The following is a 21530-nucleotide window of genomic DNA, read 5'->3' as shown; positions in this document are numbered from 1 at the left end:
CCTTGGTCAGGACTGTAGGATTTGTCTATTTGAGTTTAAATAAGAGGACTGCTCCCATAGGTTTCTTCTACTGCAAAAAGGAAAACAATTACAGTGGAAAGATGCACAAAGTCCACCTGTGCAACCACACTGACCCTGAGAAACAGGAAGGACTCCAAAGCAAAGAAATATTGGCTACTAAATAAGTCACACTATTACTTTCCTGAACAACTTCATGCTCAGCCCAGTGTTGTTCTACCATGAAATCTGGCTGTGGAGGAGACTAAAAAGGCCACACTCAGTTGCCCATGTAAACTTTGATTGAATCTAAAGCCACACTTCACAGGTATTGGAGGTTTGATCAAAGGAGTTGTGGAAGGTCTGAGGGAGAAGCTGCAAGGAGGTAAGGGAGAAGCATGCTAAGAAATACTCAGAAAGACACACATGATTTTTATTAGCCTTAATGGAGATGGTGGAAATTAATCTGCAAGGCAAGGCTTTGAAAACTTACCTCATAATTTCATCCACACAAGAAGAATCTGTTGTCTCCTTTTATGTCTCTTGTTCTTTACATGGTTTTGCATATAATGGATTTTGGTATTATTCCACTTCCCCCCATCTTTCCGACAAGCTTAATGATGATTACTGACCTGAGTTCAGGGGAGGGGGAAGAAAAAAAACAAAAAGAGAGAGAAAGCAAAAGACTTTTTAAAAGGAGAGAAAGGGAAATAGAGAAGTCAAGAATTATACTGTGTGATTTATAGTTCATAGAATCATAGAATCAGGCAGGTTGGAAGAGACCTCCAAGATCATCCAGTCCAACCTAGCACCCAGCCCTAGCCAGTCAACTAGACCATGGCACTAAGTGCCTCACCCAGGCTTTACTTGAACACCTCCGGGACGGTGACTCCACCACCTCCCTGGGCAGCCCATTCCAATGGCAATTCACATATCACTAGGTAGCATTATACCTGTCAGATTTTGGGGGACAGACAAATTCCATTAGATATCAGATCTTCAATGTAGGTGGCCAAATAATGTTAGGATTTTGGAAGCTTATCCCCTTAACCTTCTATCACATTTTTTCTATGCCACAGACATTCTCATTGGAGCCAGTAATTGTTATTCTCTTTTACCAGATTGGTTATAATGATTTTACATACACTTTGAAGCCAGAGAAAGCTTGCACCAGGCATAGAGATGACGCATCACACCACCCCGATTTACACAGCAAGTCAGATAAAATCTAAGCATTAAAGTGTGCACACTTGTTAATGTAGCCAAAAGTTGAAATCCCATGAGCCAGATGCCTCTTGCCACAAAGATGATGCTAAAACTTCTTTCAACATCTTAGTAGGTGGGACCTGCCCATCCATATAATTGCTGCATGGTGGAAACACACCTCTAGCATAGAGCAGTACAGAGCTGGTTGGACTCAACGATCTTAAAGGTCTCTTCCACCTGAAACAATTCTCTCATTCTAGGACTAATCTGCATCATGGCTCCAGCTTACAGAAGCAAATTTCCATCTAACATTTCATTGTAACTGAAATGTTAGACACTGGTGGGGTTTTTTTAAAGTTATATCATAATTTATAACTGGTTGTTAATTAATGTCAGACCACAGTGGAATTCCTATGGAATTACAGAGTGGAGCCTCTTTAATTACCAGTTTATAATTATAAATCTCATTGGAATGGAAAACACAAGAACTGTAATAAACGATGACGATCTTGGAAAATGTCTTTGACTAATAAAATCTTCGTATATGCATCTGACAGAGCTTTAGAACAGTAGGCTTCATTTGGGTCAGAAAACATTTTCCATGATGCAGAATATTCCTTCTTACATTGTGCAACAACAAAGAGAGAGAGAGGGGAAAATAAAAACTCTTAACTGTTATTTCACAACCAGAACAATTACATCTTGTGAAATGCAAAATACATCTCAGGTCTCTTGGTGCTACATCTTGCAATCCATGTAGAGCATAGATCACTAAGGTAACACCTTTTCCACTGTTGCTTTCTGGTTTTTTTTTTCATTCTCTACTGACTTGCCTTCAAAAAACAAATCTACTTTGCCCTGACGAGACCACATCTTGAATATTGTTTCTAATTTTGGGGTTCCCAATTCTGGAGAGACAGGGACCTGCTGAAAAGAGTCCAGTGAAGAGCCATAAGGATGACTGGGGGACTTGAGCATCTCCTCTACAAAGAGAGACTGAGAAACCTGGGGCTGTTTAGTCTGGGGGAAAGACTGAGAGGAGATCTGATCAACATGTACAAATATCTGATGGGTGAGTGCCAAGTGGATGTGGCCAATCTCTTTTGGGTGGTCAGCAGCAGTAAGACAAGGAGCAACAGCTACAAACTGGAATGTAGAAGTTTTCACATCAACATGAGAAGAAATTTCTTTATAGTGAGGGTGACAGTGCTCTGGAGCAGACTGTCCAGAGAGGTTGTGGAGTCTCCTTCTCTGGAGACTTTCAAATCCATCTGGATGAATTTCTGTGTACACTACCCTAGGAGATCCTGCCTTGGCAGGGAATTGGACTCGACGATTTCTGGAGGTCCCTTCCAACCTCTATGGTTCTGTGATTCTGTGAAGTAGCCTCAGCAGTGAAAGATCTTCTATGCAAATATGGAGTAGAAGTCTGCAGCTTCCTTTTTAAACTGCTACACTTGCATACAATCAAGGATGAGATGATTAGTATCGTGCATGTACACTGTTAACGAAGTGTACCCACAGCACTTTGTCCTGTGTACTGCATCACGCATTTGTACCTCCATAAACATCTGTGGGTGGAGGACTGGAAGCCCTGCCATATGAAGAAAGGCTGACAGAACTGGGTTTGTTGAGCCTTGATAAGAGAAGGCTTAAGGGAGACCTTACTACCATGCACCAGCACATAAAGAGTGGTTTTACCAAGAGGATGGAGTCTCCGTTTGTACAAGGAGCCACATGGAAAAGGCAATGGAGGATGGGTGCAAGTTATTCCTAGGGAGATTCTGATTAGACTCCATAAGAAAATGTTTCACCATGAGAATGGTTAGACATTGGAATCATCTCCCAGGGGAAGTAGTGGATTCCCTTACATAAGACAGTTTTAAGGCTCAGCCTGACAAGGGCCCAGGGGTCACCTCATTTAAACTGTACTGTTACCTAGAAGGGTTGGACCAGGTAATCCTTGAGGTGCCTGGCATTCTCTGATTTCATGAATTACAGCTCTAACTGGTTTATGCCAGGAACCCTACACCAAGAGCTACACCAAGAGTTGCAGCTACACCAAGGTGCAGGATGTAAATTGTCATGAATCTACTCAATCTTCTTTTTCCTCTTTTCAGTTGAACTTTGACTTGGCTGAAATAAAGCAGAAATTGAAAGTGCTCGTCATGCAGAAGCAGCCCTGTAAGAAGAGTCCCCAGTGCAGGAATCATTTCTGCAGAACCTACAAGAGGAGGTGGAGAAGGCAGCACCTGCCTCCCTGTCTTGGGGCCATCACAGCATGGAAGGCCAGTGCAGACCTACCCAATCTCAAAGAGCATTTGGACAGGTTCTCCAGACAGGATGTGGAGTGTCCTTCTCTGGAGACTTTCAAGACCCATCTGGATGTGTTCCTGTGTGACCTGTGCTAGATTCTATGATCCTGCTCTGGCAAGGAGGTTGAACTTGATGATCTGTGGAGGTCCTTTCCAACTTCTAACACCCTGTGATCCTGTGACATTATCTCCAGAGCTTGGCTGGGACAGGGAGGAAGATACTGATAGGAATTCAGTGCTCATTTTCGTAACTGACTTTATTTTGTTGGTCAGCAGCATACCTTGAGCTTCACCAGCTTGTTAATATGTCCCTACAAACCCAGTCATTTTCTCTTACTCTCTGGACTGCTAGTTACTGATCTCCCTCTCAAAAACATGAGTAATTCATAGTTTGAGCCCCTCCACCCTTGCTTCTAACATCACTGCTTTTCTGTTCCTTGCATTCTCCCTCCCCCAGCCCTCTCACGGTTCTGTTTCTCTGCGCCTTTGAGGACGCAGCCCTCTGCTTCTCCCCGTGTCCTGTCTACAGCCGTGGGAATCTGTAAACTTGCCAATGTGCACTTCATAAAAACTTGCTGCAGATCTGATGGGCTTTGGTTTGGGAGCCAAGAAACCCAGGCTTACAACATAATTGATACTAACAAATTGAGAGAGGAACTGTGACCCCCTACCTAAAATAAAAGACAATCACAACGAATTAAAGGTCATGGTAGAAGGAACTGTGCAGAGGAGCACGAGGAAACAAGAACACATGCAATGCAGGCTACAGGGGAGATAAACCAGAGGTGAATTTGACTAAATAAAACATAAGAAACCTATTTCCTATACTAATTACTCTGCCTCTTAGAGAAGTGTAATGTTGGCATCATCTTTCATACTAAATTGCACGACAAAACCCCAACACTTAACAGTGTTTTAGCCTCCACATTAGCCAAGCATTTAGCAATTCTTATTTTGCTTAGCTGTTGCTTATCACAGAATCATTGAGGCTGGAAAAGACCTCTGAGATCATCAAGTGCAGCCTATAACCTAACACCATGACATCAGCTAAATCATGTCACCAAGTGCCACATCCAATCTTTTCTTAAAGACCTCCAGAGATGGTGACTCCACCACCTCCCTGGGCAGTCCATTCCAGTACCTAATCACCCTGTATGTGAGGACGTGCTTTCAAATATCCAACCTAAACCTCCCCTGGCACAGCTTCAGACTATGCCTTCTTGTCCTATCACTAATTTCCTGGGAGAAGAACCCGACCCCCAAAAAGAATGCATTTGTTTCTTTGAGGATAAACGGGTCTGCCACAGTCAACCAACATAAACACAGGCCTTTTATAGTACCTGACACTATTGCTTTGGTCTCAGCAGCTCCTGGATGTTTTGCATCAATCAGTTGACCTGAACAGCTGCCAGTGGTCACACTGAATGTAGCCAAATCACAGAATCATTCAGGTTGGAAAAGCCCCGCAGGAACACCAAGTCCAAACTATAACCCTACTCTACAAGATTCACCTTAAACCATATCCCAAAGCACTCCATCCAAACACATCCAGGGTCAGTGACTCCAACACCTCCCTGGGCAGCTCCTTCCCGTCCCTGACCACTCTCTCCAGGAAAAAAACTTTTTCCTAACATCTAATCTAAACCTGCCCAGTCTCAGCTTGAGGCCATTCTCCCCTGTTCTGTGAGAAGAGACCAGCAGCAGCCTCTCCACAATGTCCCTTCAGGTATCTGTAGACAGCCATGAGGTCTCCCCTCAGCCTCCTCTTTTTCACAGAAACCACCCCCAGCTCCCTCAGTCACTTCTCATCAGATTTAGTCTCTAGGCCCTTGCCCAGCTTTGCTGCCCTCCTCTGGACTTGCTCCAGCACCTCCACATCTCTCTTTTATTGTGGTGCCCAAAACTGAACACAATACTCAAGATGTGGCCTCACCAAAGCTGAACACAAGGGGACAAATTTGCTGACAAATTCTCACTGCAGGTGTTGTAAGTGGAGAGATGCAACTTGTAAAGCAGCACTGCTACTTGGGGGGCTTTGTGAGAGAACCATCCAGTATTATTTGATTATCTCTTCATTTTTCATTCCATCTGCCCTTCAGCAAATGCCAGACCAGCAGCATGGACAGGACAGCATTCCCACACAGACAGTGTCTCCTATGGAGTCCATAGGTTCATTGAATCAACCAGGTCGGAAGAGACCTCCAAGATCACCCAGTCCAACCTAGCACCCAGCCCTATCCAATCAACTAGACATGGCACTAAGTGCCTCATCCAGGCTTTTCTTAAACACCTCCAGGGACAGTGACTCCACCACCTCCCTGTGCAGCCCATTCCAATGCCAATCACTCTCTCTGTGATGAATTTTGTCCTAATATTCAGCCTAAACCTGCTGTGGCACAACTTGAGACTGTGTCCCCTTGTTCTGTTGCTGGTTGCCTGGGAGAAGAGACCAACCCCCACCTGGCTGCAACCTCCCTTCAGGTAGTTGTGGACAGCAATGAGGCCCCCCCTGAGCCTCCTCTTCTCCAGGCTAAACAACCCCAGCTCCCTCAGCCTCTCCTCATAGGGTTTGTGTTCCAGTCCCCCTCACCAGCTTTGTTGCTCTTCTCTGGACATGATCCAGTATCTCAACATCTCTCTTGAACTGAAGAGCCCAGAACTGGACACAGCACTCAAGGTGTGGCCTGACCAGTGTTGAGTACAGGGGCAGAATAACCTCCCTTGTCCTACTGGCCACACTATTCCCGATCCAGGCCAGGATGCCATTGGCTCTCTTGGCCACCTGGGCACACTGCTGGCTCATGTTCAGCTACTATCTACCAGTACCCCAGGTTGCAGTCACTAATGCGGGCAAAAGGTCAGCTTGTTCCTCCTGATTCACTTTGACCTCAGAATGAAAATGTTAGCACACTAGCAACAGATTTTCATACGGTCACTGGGATTAATCAGACTCATGTCTGTCTTCCCTTTAGCTCACAGGATCATACGAAGGCGGGAGGAAGAATTTGCAGTTGCATCTTTGTGGAACCGCAATCTTAATTCTGCCTGAGCTAACAGAGTCCAAACACCTTGGATTGCTGATTATTACAATCACCACCAGCAATACATATTCAGGGGAGGCGTTCAAACTCTCACATTTGTATTCATTTTACTTTGACTCGACTGGAATCATAAAAGGAATGTGCAAAAGAGGAGAGCCTGTTGCTGAAATGAAGTTGGATTCCATTTTTTTTTTTTCCCCACACAGAAACTTGGGTTCATGACAGCTTTTTGTTGGGCAGGACATTAGCCTTTTGTAATTTATTGCTTTTAGATTAAATCTGGGGAAACTCAATATTGCAGTTGAATGATTAGAGCAATACCCCTCGGAGTAATAAATTTTCTTTGGTGCTGTGCATCTCCCGATCATGTTTCTCTTCTAATTACATTTACATAAATGATATTCTGCAAAATTAAATTAACATTCAAACCGTTACGCTGGCAAGGAGAGACAAAAATTAGTTACAAACTTACATCCCTAAAAAATTGCAATGACACCTCGTTCTTTCCACAAACTGTATCACAGCTATCCCCCAAAGCATCTCACACACAGCTGAATATTCTCGTTGATTAATCACCCATCTAGACCCCTTTCGGAAGTTCAGAGCATGATGTGCCACTTTCCACAGGGTCTCATTAAAGAGAAGCAATTGGTGAAAATCCAAATTTGGTCAGAAAAGTAGTGGGTTTTTTTGTTGTTTTTTTTTTCTTCCCAACCTAGATTTGATTTCTACAGTTTTGGCCACAGTCTTTTCTTCAGGGCTTCCCTGTCTTGGCTCCTGTGCACCATTCTTCTAGTATGGAGCCAGAAGGTGCTTGGCAGGACTCCTTGTGAATGTACATTCAGTGGTGCATTACCACCTTCCTGACCAGGCTGAAGAAAGATGTTCTTGCTCTTCACATGTCCACGCTGCCAAGCTGTCTGGCTAGCAGTGCCATGCTTTCCTGGGCTGCTCTCCAACTGACGCATGGATGCAGGATCTCATGGAGCAAGTCTTCACTTGCCAAGAGTGGGGATCATTACCCTGATGAGCGAAAAAGAGTGCCAGCCTGCTGCTGGCTCACAGAGAAAGTCTTCAAACAGCTTTTCGAAGATCTGAAGTTTAAATGGATTGTGATATGTAGTGTTGAATTGCCCGGGGTCACTAATCTCCTAACTACTCAATCTATTTTCTCAACACTGCATGAGGAGTGGTAGCTTTTCCAGAGAAAAATTACTTCCTAAGACCTACTTCAAAGGTATGATTTTTATTGTTCAGTAAAAGGATTTGCCTTCCAGATATTCCCACTTTGTCAAGGCAGAGTACATCCTTCTCCTCTTTACTCTTTTTTGTCTCTTGCTGCCGCTAACAAACCTTCAAAACACTCACACAAAGAACACAAATATCGAACTGCTCCAGTTGGAAAACACCTTTATGATCAGTTCCAACTGTTATCTAACTCCACCAAGGCCTATACTAAACCATGTCACTTAGCACCACATCTCTGCATCCTTCAAACACCTCAAGGGATGGGGATTCAACAACCTCTCTGAGGAACCTGTTTCAGTGTTTGATAACTCTAGCAGTGAGGAAGTTTCTTCTAATATCCAACCTAAACCTGCCCTGGTGCAACTCAAAGCCATGTCCTCTCATCCTATCTCTTGTTACTAGGGAGAGGAGACCATCACCCATCTCACTACACGTGTCCTAGTCTCTCAGCTTGGGGCACCACTTGATGTTATTTGTTGATCATGTGCCCCCTGCACTGCAAAATCACAAGATCTTTATTCAGCAACAGGATTGTGCAATCTTGCCCTGCCCTCCCTGACAGCAATGCACACATCCTGCCTCATCTCTGGTGGTGTCAGTTCTTGCAAACGTATCTTCAAAAAATTCTGAAGCATTAGTAACAAAAAAGTTTGGGGGGAGGGGATGAGAAATCATTATTTACTGTATGGTTCACACATATACAGTCACATCTGGAACTAAAATCTGCCAGCTTTATGGCAAGTGTGTCTATTAGACTGTGAGTATACTGTGTGGAAACCTGTATCTGGTACTGGTGAGGCCAAATCTCGAGTACTGTGTTCAGTTTTGGGGTCTTCACTGAAAGAAGGATATTGAAGTTCTTGAGCAGGACCAGAGAAGGACAATGAGACTGGTGAAGAGTCTTGAACACAGGTCCTATAATGAGCAGCTGAGGGAGCTGGGATTGTTAAGGCTGGAGAAAAGGAGGCTGAGGGGAGACCTCCTTGCTCTCTACCACTACCTGAAAAGCAGTTGGAGCAAGGTGGGAGCAAACCTTGCTCCAACAAGGTAACAAGTGACAGGACAAGAGGAAATGGACTTAAGTTGCATAAAGGGAGGTTTAGATCGGATATTAGGAAACATTTCTTCCCCAAAAGGGGTCATCAGGCAGTGGAACAGGCTGCGCAGGGAATTAATGGAGTCACCATCCCTGGAGGATTTTAAAAGACATATGGATGAGGTGCTTGGGGACAGCATCTAACAGTCATGTACAGAAAGATGGTAGGTCATGGTTGGACTCAGTGATCTTAAGGTCTTCTATGATTCTATGATAAACTGGGAGTATTTCAGTGGAAGAAAGCAAAGTATCTGGAGAAAAGAATTAACTTTAAAATGCCCAAGCTGCTGATTAAATAAAGTCTGTGCATGCATGATACTACTTTCAACTTGAAACTTGGATGATTTCAACATTTCATCTTTCGAAAACAAAGTTTGCCTTCAGAGATTGAATTTCCTTGTTGAAACACATCAACATTTGCATTTTAGCATATTTCAATTTACTTGGCAAAGAGATTGCTGGAGAGGGAGGAGGGGGAAATAAAAAAGAAGGAAACCAACACAAAAGTGAGCACTGGGCAGCCTGGCATTTGCTTGAAAATCTAATTTAATTTTCCCTAAACTTCACAGTTTCTGTATTTCTATAGGTCCTGCAATAAATACAGTTAATTAGTTGTAGACATAACATTTAGAGACCGTTGTTTTCTCAGTGTTTGATTGCAGTGAGTCATCTGCATGACAGCCCTGTTTCCAGTGTTGCTTTTCGTTCCCGTTCGCCTCGCCCCGGTAAACACAACGTGCCAACTGCTCTAGAATTTCTGTTAAATAAGCTCCCCTCATAGTTCTGTGGCCCAAGCCCATTCAGAGCCATAATTGAATACTTTGGCACACAAGTCACTTGGAAAGACCAGGCCCACTGATATGTTTAGGACCATATGACAAACATCTGTTTCACTGCAAGAAATGCTAGGGTATAACCACAGGTACCGAACGCACATCACATAGGAAATCTTGGTGCAGGTTCATTAGCCATGGCTCCTGGAAAGGATCTAAACCCTGAATTTCCATTTCATGGATGATCTTACAGGTCTCTTCCAACCAAAACGCTTCTGTGATTTAATGGCAGAGACTCAGCCTGTGCAAGAGTACTGACACAAGAAGGACATGAAATGTCAGATCAGGTCCAGAGGAGAGCCAAGAAGATGATCAGAGGGCTGGAGCACCTCCCCTAGGGAGACAGGCTGTGAGAGTTGGGGCTGTTTAGCCTGGAGAAAAGAAGGCTTCAGAGAGACCTTTGAGCAGCCTTCCAGTACCTGAAGGGGGGCTACAAGAAAGCTGGAGAATAACTTTTTACAAGGGTTTATAGGACAAGGGGCAGTGGCTTTAGGCTGGAAGAAGGCAGGTTTAGACTGGAATTTAGGACAAAATTCTTTACAGCGAGGCTGGTGAGACAGTGGAACAGGTTGCCAAGGGAGGTTGTGGATGCTTCCTCCTTGGCAGTATTCAAGGCCAGGTTGGACAGGACCTTGAGCAACCTGGTCTAGTAGAAGGTGTCCCTGCCCATGGCAGGAGGGTTGGAAATAGATGATCTTTAAGATCCTTTCTAACCCAAACCTGAACCATTTTATGATTCTATGATGAACTTTTCATGAAATCTATGAGTCAAAGAATATTCAGAGCAGTTGAGGAGATGGGGGAGACAATAGCAACAGACCAGCAGGTACATTTGCAACAGCATCACTATACAACAAAACTCAGTAAACCTTCTTTTCCTCAGAGAGTCCAAAATGTAGCTTTAGAAGACAAAACAATAGAACTAAAATGTCATAATTAACTTCAACTGCTAGCATGAAACTTTATGTTATTTCACCATTTTCTTCTGTTATCCCCATTATCATTGCCACAGTGTTTTTCCCTGTATTTAAAAACTAGAGTAGCTTCAAGACACATATCAGCAAAGCACACACACACAAAAAGTCTGGGAGAGTGAATGATGAAAGAAACCTTCTGATTAAGAAAAGCAATAAAGAGTATATGTGAGGCTTCAGCAACTCTATCAAGAATTCATGACTCTACATGTGTGTGATTCAGATGGCTGAGGTTATCAGACTCCAGGCACATAGGATAGTGCCTGCGAAAAAAACAAGCCCATCTGCCATCCACAAAGAGACAAACCACATTTATCTAGAAACAGAGCTCCTTCCAAGCTTTCTGAACAACCTCCAAAGTGGAGTTAAAGTAGTTTGAAAGGTTGTATAAAGCACAGATACATTCTCAGAATCATAGAATTCTTTTGGTTGGAAAATATCTCTAAGTTCATCAAGTCCAATGGAACACCTGCGTGACCTGAGCTAGATTGTATGGTGCTGCTCTGACTGCGGGCTTGGACTCAATGAGTTGCAGCACAGGAGGTTCCATCTCAACACAAGGGGGAACTTCTTTACTGCAAGGGTCCCAGAGCACTGGAATAGGCTTCCCAGAGAGGTTGTGGAGTCTCCTTCCCTGGAGACTTTTGAGGCCTGTCTGGATGTGTTTCTCTGTGATCTGTGCTAGATTGTGTGGTCTTGCTCTGGCAGGGTGTTGGACTGACATTCTCTTTGAGTCCCTTCCAACTCCTAATATCCTATGATCTATGGAGGTCCCTTTCAACTCCTAACATGTGGTTCTGTGTGACTGCAATGGCCATTAAAACATGTCCCCAGGTGCCATGTCCAACATTTCTTGAACACCTTCAGGGACAGTGACTCCACCACCTCCCCAAACAGCAAATTCCACTGCCTGAACACTCTGTAAACACATTTTTTCTAATATCCAATCTAGACCACAGGCCATTTCCTCTTGTCCTATCATCTGCCACTAGGGAGAAGACATTGGTCTCCAGCTCACTCCAACTTCCTTCCAGGGAGTTGTACAGAGCAGTGAGATTTCCCTTCAGTCTCCTCTTCTCCAGATGGAACAAGCCCAGTTCCCACAGCTGCTCCTCATCAGCCTTGTTCTCTAGATCCTTCATCAGCTCCATTCCCCTTAAAGGCAACAGGAGCTTTAGTTAGCTCCTGATTCAGGAGAGGCCATAACTCTGAGGAGCACAGAAGGAAGAAGAAACACACATTTGTCAAAAGGCATCTCAATGAGAAACGCAAAGGACGCCTGACAGGATGACAGATACTTCCTCTTCTTCAGGACAGATGGGAAATGGTGACGGCATTTCATCTCTCAGGAGTACTATGAAGGAGATTCAAAATCACATTTGGAGATTACCAGGAGCAACTGGAATGATTCTAAGCTAATTTTACCATAAAGGTGAGGCTAATCTCTGCATATAGAATCATAGAATCATTAAATCATAGAATGGTTTAGGTCAGAAAGGACCTCAAAGATCATCCAGTTTTAACCACCCGCCTTAGGCAGGGACATCTCCCATTAGAACAGATCACTCAAGGCTTCATCAACCTGGCCTTGAACACCTCCAGGGAGGGAGCAGCCACAATCTCCATGAGCAACCTGTGCCAGTGTTTCACCACCCTCACTGTAAAGAACTTCTTCCTAATATCCAGTTTCAATCTCCCCTCTTCAAGTTTAAACCCATTCCTCCTCATCCTGTCATCACAACACCTTGTCAATAGTTCCTCCCCAGCCTTCCTGTAGGTCCCCATCAGATACTGGAAGGCCACTCCAAGGTCTCCTCAAAGCCTTCTCTTTTCCAGGCTGCACAGCCCCAACTCTTGTAGCCTGTCCTCACAGCAGAGCTGCTGCAGCCCTCTGAGCATCTTTGTGGCCTCCTTTGTTCTCACTCCAACAGTTCCATGTCCTTCTTGTGTTGGGGGCTCCAGAACTGTAGACAGTACTCCAGGTGGAGTCTGATGTGAGACCCTGACCCCTTCAGTACTACTCTTATTTACCATACTTCAACACCTGCTTTGAGTGAGAACCCAGAGGATGGGATGGAGCATGGCTGCATTTTGGGCTGCTCTCCTCAGAAAATAGGTTTGCTTTACTCTCTTGGGGGGAATAATCAGGAACTCCCAAGGGCTGGTTACTGGAACTGCAAGGAGAGCACCACTGCATGCACAGGACATGGCAGCAATTCAGAGGATTTGAAGCTTGCTCTCACTGTACCTATGTTTCTCCAATTCTGGATTTTGAACTAGCTGGTTTTTGTTGTTGCTCATGGTATGAGCAGCAACAGATGTTATTGATGTCATTCAGAGCTGAATACCTTTCTACACATGGCTTGGTTGTGCACCAGAGGCCAAGAACTTTGGCTGTGGATAAGCAACATCAAAATCTGTTTTAACTGCCATATTGACTTGGTTGTCTATCAATATTTGCATTATGAGAATGAGATCAAACCTGCCAAGGGACATTATTGTGTCATGAAATATATTTGCCCATCACAAAAGGATGACTGTAAAAGAGTGGAAAAGTAGCAATTATTGAGCTATGTACCAGTGGCCTAAATTTGCTCAAAAGCTCCACTAATTGCAAGCAAACATGATCTTGGGGAATAGAGAGAGTGTCATAAACACATGTACAACAAACTTCCATGAAAGAGGCAAGTACATTCTTCAGGGAATAAAGCAAAGAAACACTAGAGCTTGGCAGCTTCTGCCCTGCTTTGATTGGATGGGCGGCAGCTACTAAAATGCAATGCCAAAGAGATCACTGTTAGGCTGGATGGGATTTCCCCTTGACTATAAAAAACAGTGGTCCAGGAAAGAGAAGTGCAGCCATGCTGACCCTTTTTTTTAAAGCAGTCACAAAGTCTTAATATAAATATCAACAGATCACATCAGAAGGGAATCACCAGGAACATGTCCCGAGAGCTTTCCTTGGAATGAATGTATCTAAGGATTTATTCTACTGCTGTTAGCAACACAGAAGCTGTATTCTCTTTGGAGAACAGCTTGAGAAGGAAAGGTAGGGTTCCAAGGCACAAAGGTGCAACTTCTGCATCAAGTTGCTTCTGATGGATTAAAAATTGGAATCAATTGTTAAGAAAAAGGCTGAAAGTGTTCGACCTGACTCAAGGGAAGTCCTTGGGAATCTCACACACTGCTGCAAACAGCATTCAAATTTTAAGAAATGTATGTTCCTCAAGGAAGCAGGCAGGAAGTGAGGATCTAGGTGGTATTAAACAGAAAAAAACAACAGAGAAACCACTCAACAGCCTTAAGCTTTCTGAAAAGTCTGGTGCACCCAAAGCATTTGTCTATGGATTTGCCAGCCTTAGTTCATGCCTGCAGATCTCTTTCTCCCTTTCCATTGCTCCATTCAGTTTAGACAACACGTGAGCTCTGCAAATGTGTGAAGAAGGCAGAGAATAATTATCATCAGTCATATTTTGAGGTATCTTATCTATTTGGTAGTAAGTCATCTCAGTGGCATAAAGGATCCATCACGAATCTCTCTATTGAATTCAGTGAGCTGACAAAAAAAGGTATCCAAACCAAATTTGTGTCTCTTCTAACAGAACAGTTTGCAGTTTGGATTCTGCAAATCCAAACACAAATGCCATCCAAATCCCAAACCTATAATTATATTCACTAAAAGATGTGGTGTTCCTTCCAGATCTCTGCTCAAAGGGGCAGGGGCTCTTCAAAGGATCACAGGATATTAGGGGTTGGAAGGAACCAGAGATCATTGAGTCCAACCCCCTGCCAGAGCAAGACCACACAATCTAGCACAGATCACAGAGGAACACATCCAGACAGGCCTTGAAAGTCTCCAGGGAAGGAGACTCCACAACCTCTCTTCTGAGAGGCTTTTCTGGGACTGTGAGGTAGAACACAGCCACCAGTAATGTCTACATAAATGAATGTCTTGCCTGTTGTGCAAGTTTGAAACTAGCTAGAATGTTGTGGTGAGAAGGATTAGATCACAGGCTGTGAAAGAGAAACAATGGTGATGTCTACTTCACTCAAAGGCTTGCTGATGTATAAGAACAAGAATTCAAAGATAGATAAGGGAGTCACTCTTTGTCTGGGTTGTGGGCTGCATTTCTCTCTAACCTCACCCTCCATCTCTCTGATTAACCCACTTGCTTCCTAACCCCCCTGGCCAACCCTCCATTCATCCTTGGGGCACAAGGCAACATCTGGGGTAAGGTTGAGGACTGGGAGAAGGTGAAAAGGTGGTTGGGAGCCCCTCCTGGGCACTCAGGTTTCTGGGATGGTTGTTGTGTTTCTGTATTATCTTTTACCTTGTATATTTCTGTATATAGTTGTATATACTGTAAATATCTACTTGTATATTGTGCTAGCTGTAAATAAATAGCTTCATTCAAAATTCCAGAGCTGGCTGAGTCTAGTCTGGGCGATTTCCAAACTGGGGGAGGGGGATAGGTAACATCCAAACCACCACAGCTGTCTACCCAGCCTCAAATATGCATCAATGTGAAGCAGTTGTGAAGAGAGTGAAGAAAACATTTTCCCCAGAGGTCTATTGACAGGGACCTAGGACATGTCATGAAGAGAGTCTCATTGACTTCAAAGCTCATTAAACACACTCACTGCTGGCAAAACAGAGTTCTTAGAGAGGTGGCACTCTGCCAGAGAAGCCCTTTTGTATTGGTTTGGTGTGGAACTGGTCTCAGAATCACAAACCTGTTCTTTGCCTAGAATAAACATATTTGATTGTGTTTCACTGTGAAAACATTGTGATTTTCTGTACTGTCCATGATTAATTATTGGTCTTCCAAAAAGTTGTTTTGCTTTGTGCTATGTAAATAAAGCTTCTTCCCAGTGTTGTTGAAACACTGGCTTTCATTATGCACGGCAAAGGAAAGCCTGATGATGCTTTATGATCTTTAGCAAGCACCACAGATGGGTGTTCTGGAACACAAAATGAAAAATAAGAGCAAGTAGCATTAAAATGTTCCTTGAGTTAATTTCTCCAACCAGAACATGAAAGCTCTTTTTCACTTAGTGTATGTGAAGAGTGTTCACAGCAAAATAAAAATAATTCTGAAATGGAGTCTTTATTTCTCTGGAATGGAGGCAGAGTGCTGGAATAGACTCAAAATAAAACCTTTTTATGACAAGTGAATTTGAGTATTAGATTTCTTATTTGATGTGACATCTCACCACGAGATCCTCTAGGCACTGTGCATGGATCACCTCTAAAATATAAACATCCTGATATTCTAATTCTTCTGTTTTTCACTCTCACATCAACTTTTTGGAAGGGAATGCCAGGAGCACCCACAACCATTTTATACCATATGCATCTAAAATGAAGAAGATCTTTTCCCCTCCCACTGGTAACTATATCATGCTGCAGTGGTACCTATATCATGCTGCAGTGGCAATGACACTGCTGCTGACTTTCACAGAAAGGGGTTTTGAGCAAAACCTGGGGAAAAGAGAGAGTTCTCCAGGCATAGTGGGGCTGCTGACTGTGCTGATTCCTGTCAAATCTTGCCAGTCATATCAGCTGATGATATGTTTCTGATTAGTGAACTCCTCTGAACATGACTTACTGGGTGATTCAAAGCATGAAAAATTCTTGATATCAGCTTCTTCTCAGCATACACTCAGGTCTGTGGCTCACAGTTTAGATACTACTGATTTAATCCACCCTCCATTGTGAGGGCTAACGACTGGTCATACCTCATCTGTACCTGGCCTAATGAACCTGTTTGGGCAAGAGGAGAGGTGAGTGGTGTTAATGTTTACTGCATAACAGAGTGATGTATATCATGTAGATGACATCCAAAACAGTGTCTCATTTTCAGGGGATCAAAAGGGACAGTGTCTTAGAGTTGTATCAAAATAAAAGGAAGCATCCTCAAGGTCCTGTTTGTTATTAGTTTGTAGAGTTTGATTAAAGATGAAGATACTTCTACGTTAATGTTTACTTTCAACAGAAGGTTAAAGCTGAGCTGCCAACACAGCCTTGTTTGCTCTACAAATGTGGTGACTTAAGGATATCCACTGTATGCACATCTAGACACTAAGAGACTGAACTTCAACCTGTCATTCAACAAAGATCTTCCTATTTCATACCAGCACAAGACAACCATATACTCCTGGCCATCCAGGATCTTCCCAGCATCAAGTACTATCTTTCTGGGCCTCTCTACATTGCTCTCTGCTCTTCCCAATACACGAGTAGTAACTCACAATCTATTTCTTACAACATTTGCTTTCTTCTTTGCTGCACCCTGGCTAGGAAGACATTTCATGAACTGATCTTCCAGGCATCTCTTCTGTCATGTCTTCACATCTCTAGCAAGGCTCCTTTAAAACTGAAAGCATGTGCACAATCAAACGAAAGAAAGCCCAGAGTCAGTAGACTCTTCACGACAGACCTCCTTGACTTGCCACAAACTCTCATCATGAAGAGTATAACTTGACTGCTTCCCTGTTTCACACATCTCTCAGCAGTGAGTTGATGCTTAAGGCAGAGAACACAGTACTGTAACTAATCTGAAACGAAGGAAAACATTTAACCTACAGTCCCTCATATTCAGAACAAATAACTGTCTTCTGTGTCCCTTGTACATGTTTGATGGAGCCAGAAACAGGTTATTAATGAAGAACAACTCCATAAAAATGAACTCATTCCAATCAGTCTCCTGGCACTACAACATCAAGGGGAGATGCCAGTCAAGCAGCTAATATTAAACCTGTAAATCTTTACCTATTTAGGATGCTTTAATCATTTCCTATGAATTAATACCATAAAATGTGATTTACAGCTTAAGGAGGAAGATTCTTATAACCATTAATACACAAATTCAATCAACAGACATTTGCAAATTGCAGACTGACTGAGGCTGTGTGTTGCTCCAGAGAAAAACCACCTCTGGCCTCTTTTCTGCAGAGAAAGAGGGGTTTCAAGTGATGGCATGGCTGCAGTTCCATCAACACTCTGTTCCAGGAAACCTCCTTACACAGGCTTTCTTCAACAGATGGTCTTCTGAATTTGGTACAAGGTACATGATTTATTGACAGCCCTCAGCAACATGGCAAGTGCTTGAGGTGTCAGATGAAGCAATAAACAAATGCAAGGGGAACAGTCTCTTAGCAAACAAATTCTCTAACCTTTCAAGCATTGCCATGAACCTGCTGGTCCTGTATATATATCTGAAATGAAATGGTCACAGAACCTTAGATGTTGGAAGAGACCACCAGAGATCATCCCGGCAGGATGCCCTCCAGATGGGTTTGGAAAGTCTCCAGAAAGGGAGACTCTACAATCTTTCTGGGCAGCCTGCTCCAGGGTGCTGTCACCCTCACTGTAAAGAAGTTTCTCCTCATGTTGAGGTGAACCCTTCTCTGTTCCAGTTTGTAGCTCTGGCTCCTTGGCTTAGTGCTGCTGACCACTGAAAAGAGATTGTCCCCAGGCACTTGACACCCACCCCTCAGATCCCTACCCATCTATCTGAGAGCAAATACAAAAATATTTTAGGGTGGGGTTTTAACATGCAAAAGTTACTTTAATGATTGGTTACTTTTGCTGCAAATTATTAATTGCAGTCAGTGAGGCCATTTAAGATTAAAATCCCAGAAATGTTGAGCTTATCAGACACAGAGGTCTGCATTCAGTCTATCTACCACAGTCTCCAATGCAACTAGAGATGCAAAAGCAACCCAAAAGTTGTTTCCTCCTAAACAAGTTTGCGTCTTTGCCTCTAACATTTTCTTGTGACTGTCTTGTTATAACTGTGTGCCAAATATGGCTAAAAGCAGTGACATTTGCTCCACTTTTCCTTCTCTCTGCCACAACAGGTAACTCCACCAAGTGTCTACCACTTGATCTCATCTATTCATGGCCATCATTTATTTTTCTCTTTCTTTTGCTCCATAGATGCAGGCTCATCCATCTGCTGGTTCTTCCTCTACTCTGTTGTTTTATTTTCTTCTCTGACATCCCTGCATATTTATGCATGTGGTGTCCCTTAGATACATATAAAAAAGGACCAATCTAATTATTTTCAAATGCAAGTATTTGCTTGAGGTGTGAAAGACACAAGATGACTTACCCTTTGCTTCCTTTATCACACATGAAGAAAAACAGTATGTTGACAGGCTGACTTGGGTTTTAGCTGCACAGAATTACTCTTTGGAGATACCTCCTGGGTTCTACTGACTAGTGAAAGCTGAAGAGTTATTGGCTTTCTAATGCACCACTAAAGTGCTTACAGGGGATTGATCCAGGACAAAGCATAGATATTTTTCCAATCCCTGACTTATGATTCTTCCTCTAACCTCTGTTTCTTTTTTCTTTTTTTCAGATTCAAGTAGCTTTACCTTGCCTGGTTTCCATGGACAATCTTATTGTAGCTGATATGGAAGCTTTAGCCACCATTCCAAGAATCACAAGATCACAGGATTGATCAGGTTGGAAAAGACCTCTAAGATCATTGAATACAACCTACCACCTAACACCTTCTAATTAACTAGACCATGGCACTAAGTGCCTCATCCAGTCTCCTTTTAAACACTGCCAGGGATGGTGACTCCACCAGCTCCCCAGAGAGCCCATTCCTATGCCAATCACTCTTGCTGTGAAGAACTTGTTCCTAACATCCAGCCTAAACCTGCCCTGATGTAGTTTGAGGCTCTGTCGTCTTGTTCTGTTGCTGGTTGCCTGGGAGTAGAGACCAAACCCATCTGGCTACAACTTCCCTTCAGGCAGTTGTAGACAGCAATGAAGTCTGCCCTGAGCCTCCTCTTCTCCAGGCTGAACACCCCCAGCTCCCTCAGCCTCTCCTCACAGGGCTGTGCTCCAGCCTCCTCGCCAGCCTTGCTGCCCTTCTCTGGACATGTTCAAGCACCTCAACATCTTTCTCAAAATTCAGGGCCCAGAACTGGACACAGTACTCAAGGTGTGGCCTAAGCAGTGCTGAGTACAGGTGTAGAAGAGTCTTTGTAACACATCTCTCCAGTGTGGAAAGAAGATAGGTGACACACACATTTTCTATGTTATTACAAAGTTTTCCAAACATCTTTTTAGCCTTGCCTGTTCTAAAAGCCAAAGTACCTTAGCAGTAGAGACTTATGTTCAAACTCTTACGGACAGAAGGGAAAAAAACTATTTGCACCATGAGCACTCATCCACCAGCTGAGAACAAGAGGTCTGCAGAGCTAGAAAATGTTGAGCTTTTGCCTCAGGGCATTTAAAACTTCCCTTTCTTTGCTCTATCTTTGCCCATCTTCCCCAATCCCTCCTCCTCCAGCATATGCCTGCTAAAGATCTCAGCCTGAGGAATGGAACTGGGAGGAAATCAATCTCCAATTCATCTTAGGATCTTAAAGTTGGACTTCATTTTCACACAGCCTGGATGCTCCTTTAGTAATAGTGTACATCCTGGCTAGGCTGATAAAAGCAGCACAGGCTGTCCCACAGAGCACCAGTCTGATGGAGTTTCATAGGCAACGTGATACTTGCTGCTGGCCCAAGTGCAGCAGCACTTACCATCTGGCTTTGTTATAGACAGGGAAATTGCCAAAATGTCCATTAATTTCAGTGGTACTAGACTAGGCCCATGGAAACAAGATGGAAAGGATAAAAGGGAGGGAATGTGGGAAGACAGAGCAGACAGTATGTTTGGAGAGAGGGTGGGGAAGAAGAAACACAGAGTGAGAAAGACAGAAAGGACAGTTACTACAGGAAGAGCGACAGACACTGCCTTGAAAGGAATGCAAGGGAATTTTACAGTTGTTGTTCAGAAGTATCTTCTCCTTACTAGGAGGGTTATAACTGATGATTCATCAAAAAAAAAATAATCAGAGTGGTTTGGGGAGGCTTGAAAGGAAAGAACTGCTGTCTGTTGTTGCAGGAGAAGCTGGTTGGGCTGACCTGACTTTCAGCTCAGAGGCTTTTGCTCCCAACACCTACAAAACCTTTTAAACAAGAACCTTTTTGGCACAGAGAGACACAAAAGAAGATAAAAATGCATATAAAGACACGGAGGGGAAAAAGTAGATCTAATTCTTTGTTTCATGCCATGGGACTTGAAATTTTTCTTAGTGAAAGTCTTCCAACTATGTATCTTTAGCAGTTGCCACAGCAGCAATAGCTCCAGTTCGATCACTGTGAGTGTTGCATTGGCTGCACTTTTAAATCACCTCAGCATCCAGTGGCTACCAGTTCTATTTGCTCAGCTAAGAGCCATACACACTTTCTCACCTGTAGCCTAATAACAGAGATTAGGTTGGAAAATACCAAGAAAAACAAGAACGATTTTACTTGGCAGAAGCACATCTTACCTGAAGTCTGAACTGGGCAATTTATAATGCAGGGTCTAACCTATGCTTGAATGGGCCATTGAAGGAGAGGCTGAGAGAGCTGGGGGTGTTCAGCCTGGAGAAGAGGAAGCTCAGGGCAGACCTTATTACTGTCTACAACTACCTGAAAGGGAAGTTACAGCCAGGCAGGGGTTGTTCTCTTCTCCCAGGCACCCAGTGACAGAACCTCAAGCTGCACCAGGGCAGGTTTAGGCTGGGTGTTAGGAAGAAGTTCTTCACAGCAAGAGTGATTGGCATTAGAATGGGCTGCCTGGGAAGGTGGTGGAGTCACCGTCCCTGGCAATGTTTAAAAAGAGGCTGGATGAGGCACTTAGTGCCGTGGTTTAGTTAGGTGATAGATTGGACTCGATGATCTTAGAGGTCTTTTCCAACCTGATTAATTCTGTGATGATGTGATTCTGATTCTTTGAGTCAGTACTGCAGTATTGTAGTCC

The 21530-nt window shown here is 43.5% G+C and overlaps 1 long non-coding RNA gene across 2 annotated transcripts in view; it reads right to left on the bottom strand.

Moving 5' to 3' along the window:
* Positions 1 to 21530, bottom strand: part of LOC135176828 (uncharacterized) — a 269659-nt gene that overhangs the window by 14805 nt on the left and 233324 nt on the right. Inside the window, exon 4 of one of the 2 annotated variants that reach the window (XR_010302844.1) lies at positions 491 to 629. This is a non-coding gene — a long non-coding RNA (uncharacterized LOC135176828). Of the gene's footprint in view, positions 1 to 490; positions 630 to 7563; positions 7654 to 21530 lie in introns of those variants that run through there. The other variant, XR_010302845.1, reaches the window with a different exon arrangement.

The sequence above is a fragment of the Pogoniulus pusillus genome, chromosome 7, assembly GCF_015220805.1.
Source record: "Pogoniulus pusillus isolate bPogPus1 chromosome 7, bPogPus1.pri, whole genome shotgun sequence".
Taxonomy (NCBI): Eukaryota; Metazoa; Chordata; class Aves; order Piciformes; family Lybiidae; genus Pogoniulus; species Pogoniulus pusillus.
The sequence above is the reverse complement of the archived record's forward strand: the minus strand, read 5'-3'. Positions and strand labels throughout refer to the sequence as shown.